At 36.8% G+C, this 6,288-nt stretch overlaps 1 long non-coding RNA gene across 1 annotated transcript; it reads left to right on the top strand.

Annotated features, from left to right (window-relative positions):
* The first annotated feature begins 5,128 nt into the window (after positions 1-5,128).
* On the top strand, positions 5,129-5,944 carry LOC138929493 (uncharacterized). Its single transcript, XR_011445783.1, has 3 exons — positions 5,129-5,477; positions 5,529-5,684; positions 5,741-5,944. It is a non-coding gene; the product is annotated as an uncharacterized lncRNA (long non-coding RNA).
* The last annotated feature ends 344 nt before the right edge of the window (positions 5,945-6,288 follow it).

Below are 6,288 nucleotides of genomic sequence, written 5' to 3'. Positions count from 1 at the left end.
ATGCTAATACATTTGCATACTCAATTGTAAATTTGTAAACAAAAAGTTCACAACTCCGCTAATAATGCATGTATCCACGGCAGAATTTTTACTTATATTAGTTTTTAGAAGGCTAATACATTTGCATACTCAATTGTAAATTTGTAAACATAAAGTTCACAACTCAGCTAATAATGTCTGTATGCACTTCAGAATTTGTATTTATAATAGTTTTTACACGTCTAATACATTTGCATACCCAATTGTAAATTTGTAAACAAAAAGTTCACAACTCAGATAATATTGCATATATCATCTTTAGAATTTATATTTAAATTAGTTCTTACAATGCTAATACATTTGCATACTCAATTGTAAATTTGTAAACAAAAAGTTCACAACTCAGCTAATAATGCATGTATCCACGGCAGAATTTGTACTTATATTAGTTTTTACACGGCTTATACATTTGCACACTCAATTGTAAATTGTAAACAAAAAGTTCATAACTCAGCTAATAATGCCTGAATCCACTTTAGAATTTATATTTATATTAGTTTTTACACGTCTAATACATTTGCATACTCAATTGTAAATTTGTAAACAAAAAGTTCACAACTTCGCTAATAATGCATGTATCCACGGCAGAATTTGTACTTATATTAGTTTTTAGAAGGCTAATACATTTGCATACTCAATTGTAAATTTGTAAACAAAAAGTTCACAACTCAGCTAATAATGCCTGAATCCACTTCAGAATTTATATATGATGACTAGTAGACCCGACCCGCTTTGCTGGGCCCGAACTAATTATAGTTGACCCGGCAAACACTGTTTTGTCATGTATATTATTTGTAGGAAACAATAGGAAAACAATGAGCATATTACAGAGTTGTCAGTAAATAAAATATTAAACCTTGAACAGTAATGTTTATATATAAAAATCTCCTGTCACTATGTTTGTTCGCTAAAGACTCCTAAACCGCTTCCTCTGCTTGTTCAATAAAATTATACTGGCACCGAGTCGTTACGCGCTCTTCACAATTGCCCATAAAATATATTTTGTATGAATGTATTTTGTATTTTGAATGTAGTTTCAGAATTACGTCCATCGGATTCAAGATCACAAATTTTTGTGGCCCCAAATGACGTCTTTGGAAGCAAGAATTAAATTTGCGTATTTTACGCAAAATTAATTTTGAGTCATTTGAATTTCCAGCAAGAAGGGTTAATAAAGGTTCTGGCGGAGCAGGTAGAGAGCACGACTTTTCCTGATGCGCAGCACATACCGGCAGATTCATTCCGAAATTTAAACGCCTGACAATATTGACATACTTTGTCCTTTCCACCGATAGCAATTTTTGAATGCGCAGAGTAGTTAATATCTGGTGCATATTCAAAAGCAAGACGAACGAATGGTGTACGAACTAATTAGCGACTGTTCCGCTGCCTTTGTCGTTCTTGTGCTCTTACTATATCTATGTTTCTATCTCAAGCCGCCCTGATTCTCGTAATATTCTGCTACAGACGTTCGCTACGCTGTTTCTGGGATTCTTGTGCACGACCTTCTGCTGTCCTAATTCTTTGAGCTCTATTTCTTGTATTGACTTGTTCTGGCAACTGATGAGCTCTTTCGAAACGTCTGCGTCGTGCCACTCTGCTGCTTACGTTGTTGAGATTCGATCTTTTCGGTGGCATTTTACTGAAAATAATATCTTACCTTCTTAATGTATTTAAAATGAGAATTTAGAGACTCACCACTTATAAACGCAAAACAATAATTATGAATGACAAATGAAAATAATAGAAAAGACAATCTGACGAAATGCGATTTATTGAAATAATTTCTTACAAAATATGTAAGACGTGAAGAACCGCTCGACCAATTTTGTGCAAACATCAACAAAATAGCCCGAGCAAAGCATAAAGATTTGGTTAAATAAGCACACTAAATTTCATGAGAATCGGTAAAGCCGTTTCGGAGGAGTGCATAAAAAAGAAGATTCCTCCTTGTTCTGCCGAAACTGCCATGATGTAAAAGATCTAAAAAGCGACAGACAGGATGGATTGACATATTAGTTGGTTGTCAAATCTAATGTCAAATATTATGATTGCGTTCAGAAATTTAACTTAAGATTTATAATTTAACGTTTGTGACAAAACTTAAGATTTATCTTTCGATTTCTATATAGTCTTATTAAAAACAAAAGACAGATTAACAACTGAAATTAGCTAAAATTAATTTTCTCGAAGCTATATGAAGCTGTGAGACTATGCAATTTTGTCGCGTTCGCGATTCACTTTCACTTTTGTTGAGTTTCGGAACGCGATATTAGATCCTCCAACGCGCATGCGAATTTGAACTTTATACAGCAGTCATGCCCAGCCCATAGCTCTTTGTGCTCGCATTGTTTTTGTAATTGCTCTTTAGCATAGGCAGAGCAATCGCCGTATGCATGCACGGCTCACTCCATAAGCAAAGGAGATTACACAAACAATTTTGCGTATTCTCTTCATTCTCCACGTCTTCGTTGATCTCGGCAACAACACTTTCATAGGCTTCACCGTTATCTCGCTTGTCCGAATGTAAATTGTTGTTGGATCGCCGAAAAAAGTACATCGCGAAAAATCAGTTGTATTTTGCGTTGCGGGCAAGATGTTTGATATTGCAGAATCTAATTTTTTATTTTGTAAAAATTGCTATGGTGAGCCCCAATGCATTGTTAAAATGTATTTTCATGTATTTTTATTACTTCCGATATCTTAATTTGAATTTACTTTCATTTTTTTCAGTGCAGAAATTTGAAGTAAAAAAAAACTTTTGCGTAAATGTATTTGTGTTTTCATTTATATGTATTGGTGCGTTGCTCTGCCATAAGCAACGTTTGGGCACCCCTGTTATACAGCGGTAATAAATTACAAATTGACTCTCCATTTTATTTAGAAAACGTTTGTATGGGAAATAGAAAAATACTGTTTTGAGGATTTTCCCGGCAATTATTCGAATTTTTCTCACCTTTTAAACCTTCCCTAGACCTCCACGAATAATTCAAGACCAAGATAAGATAAATCCGTTCAGCCATTCTCGAGTTTTAGCGAGACTAACGAACAGCAATTGATTTTTATATATATAGAAGAAGAAGATGATATTGAAAAACAGCCAAGTTATAATTTTTTTTCTAAAAATTTATCGAACATTTGTGTGGGAGCTTTATGATATAGTCGTCCGATCCGGCCCGTTCCGACATATATAGCAGTGAGAGTATATAGAAGACTCTATGCAAAGTTTCATTTAGATAGCTTTAAAACTGAGGGACTAGTTTGCGTAGAAACAGACAGACGGACAGACGGACAGATGGACAGACGGACAGACGGACATGGCTAGATCGACTCGGCTGTTGATGCTGATCAAGAATATATATACTTTATAGGGTCGGAAACGTCTCCTTAGTAGTTGAATAACCGGGTTTTCGGGACCTTTGATGTCGGTAAAAAGGGTAATAAAAATGCAATTAATGGATTAGCTGTCAAAATTAGAGTGGTTTAGATAATAAAAATGCACTTAGTTAGGGGGAGATATGAACCTGTCATAAGAGAAGGTAATAAAGATGGAATAAATTAGGGTCAGTGCATGTAAAAGGACACTTGAGATCAAGTGTTCAAGGGGTTCCCACAGGGATATGGATACGAGTGCGAATGCAACGGAGCGATCCCGCTAGCGATCCCGGATCGATGCACGTGCACCGACGACCCCTCACTTAGAGGGTGAGGCAATTGAAAAAGGGCGCACCGGGGAGATCCTGCACCGACAGGAGTGATCCTGACCCACACGTGTACGTTCACCCACTTAAGGCAATTGAAAAAGGGCGCACGGCGGCGGTCCTGCTCCGCCCGGAGTGATCCTGAGCATCCCGTGTACGTTCACCCACGATCCTCGTTTGAAAAAGGGACAGGGTGTAAGTGAACAAGGGCGCCAGACGTGAACGTTCAGGCAACATCCTCACTTGATAAAGGGACGGGGTGTAAGTGAACAAGGGCGCCAGAGTCGAAACATGTTCCCACCCACGACTCAGGACTGTGATTTTCCCAGTGAGATACCTCACTTGAAAAAGGTCACTTGTTTTCCCACTGGAAAGAGGATCAGAGCAGTCAAATTTTCCCACCCTCATCCCACCTACACTAGATCAAGTGCGTGCAACAACCTGCTCAATTAGCTCACCAAAGTAGGGATGGTGAAGGATGCACTTGTAACGGTTTCTCAACAGTCGGTGCAATGTGAAACACCCCATCCACCCAAACTCAAATCCACAGTCAATCTGAAAAGTAAAGACTGCAAAAGAAATATCCCATATCCCATTTCCACCATTAAAAAAATGATATCAATTTATTTATTTTTTTTGTAAATATAATTTTATTTTTCAAGTATAATAATCAAAAGCGATGTTCCAAATTAACATACATTTTCATAATTTTTAATGATTTTTGTGAGCGTACAGTAAAGAAATGGCAAGCACATGTATCAACTCCATCCTCGACATTATCATGTGCCCAACAACAAGATGTGAAATGTTGCCCATGAATATTAGAAACCAGCGGTGTATCAGCCATCCTTTTATAAAAATATTTGAGCGACTCCTCCAGATATTGCTCATGTTCGGGGAAAATTTGATGTTTAAACATTTTCATGAAATTATTTATTTTTATTACAAGTTGTTGAATGCTATTACTGGTTGAGATGATGTCTTTGTTTTTTAGTGTTAGCATTCTGATGGATCCGTGTACGTCCACTTGCAATGAATTCAAAAATTTAAATGAAGTAATCCTTTCCAAATTGTTAGACGATACGCTGAACCAATCCAGTTAGTGGCGAGTATTCAACTAGTCGATCATGGATGAGAAGGCAATATGCCTTTGTATTTATCTCACTCGCAACAGTTAGTTCAGTGGAAATTTTTATATCAGTCGCTCCTGATTTGACACTCTCGTTCTGGTATGAGAGGTCAACAACCACAATAGGAGCCTTCGACATGAATTCCATCGGAGATAAAAGAGCTCGGGGTTCTCGATTGTAATAGCTCTCTTGAAATTTTGTATACATGTCATACAAGACAGCAAACCGATTCTCATTATATTTAACATTCAAATCCTCATAGGGATATACTTCAGAATTAAGATATACCTTTGCATTTCTCAAATTGTTTGTAATTAGTTCTCCATTCAATGTAAATGCAATAACAGCAAAACGTGGACGTTCTCTATTTGCAGACATCTTGACATTCCATATATGATGTGTTCCCTGAACCAATGTCGGATTTATATAACAATCCCAACTCCGGAATGCGAGTGGGAGGCTAGCTCCACTCTTTACTACATTAAACATTTTAATTTTAGCACTGTCACTTGGAACGATGTGGGGGATCTTCCAACTTATACTATTTATAGCAATGTTATGGATTTTTCCATCAACATTTTTCACAAACATATCATCAGGGTTTTTCGTAAGTAACAGAACGGGCTCATGTTTACAGTTTAAGACGACTTTCTTATAGTCTTCAGCGAACCCCATCAACATTTTTAAAGGTACAGAAAAACTGAAATGTCCTCCAGAAGGGATATTGTCCCCGCCACTCCACCCCGCATTGCGATAAGCCGCTCCTTCCTGTTGGCCGACTGAGAGAAAGTTCTTAATAGTCGTTGTTATTCCAGTAAAACGCGTCCTATCCAATTCACAGCCATTCAACTCATATCTTATTTCATCCAGAAAATAGGCCATGCAATTATTTTTGAGCAAACCGCTAACGCCATTTGTACTAGTCTTTCCTGTATTTGAGTCAATAATTTTGCTAAGCGTTCCTTCAAAATGGAGAAAACTTTCACATGGAAGGACATACAAATCTTGGTTTTGCAAACTGATCCGTACTTCATCATTTGCTTTGAAGTTCTGCTGATATGGATAATATGAATGAAACTCTTTTTTAATAATAGATTCATCGTTAGCAGGCTTTTCCTGGACAAAAAAGATCTCATTCATTTGAATATTAGTTGATAAACTTTATTTAATATTAAATCCCAACGATTTCAAAATCAATTTATTTTTTAATGTGAGGGCCGGGCGTTGATGTGAAGATGATGGTGCTTTCACTTCAGCTTTAGATTTGATAATGTTATCAAAGGATCGATGAGTACCCCTTTTATTGTAAATAATCATTCTGTCGGTCGTAAGTGGAGACGGATTGATACAGTTTCTCCACGCAAATTAACTAAATCTCCGTCCTGATCAGTTATCCGTATTTCTAGTGTGCTTATTTC

This window comes from Drosophila kikkawai, unplaced genomic scaffold (assembly GCF_030179895.1).
Source record: "Drosophila kikkawai strain 14028-0561.14 unplaced genomic scaffold, DkikHiC1v2 scaffold_246, whole genome shotgun sequence".
NCBI classification, from domain to species: Eukaryota; Metazoa; Arthropoda; class Insecta; order Diptera; family Drosophilidae; genus Drosophila; species Drosophila kikkawai.
The sequence above is the reverse complement of the archived record's forward strand: the minus strand, read 5'-3'. Positions and strand labels throughout refer to the sequence as shown.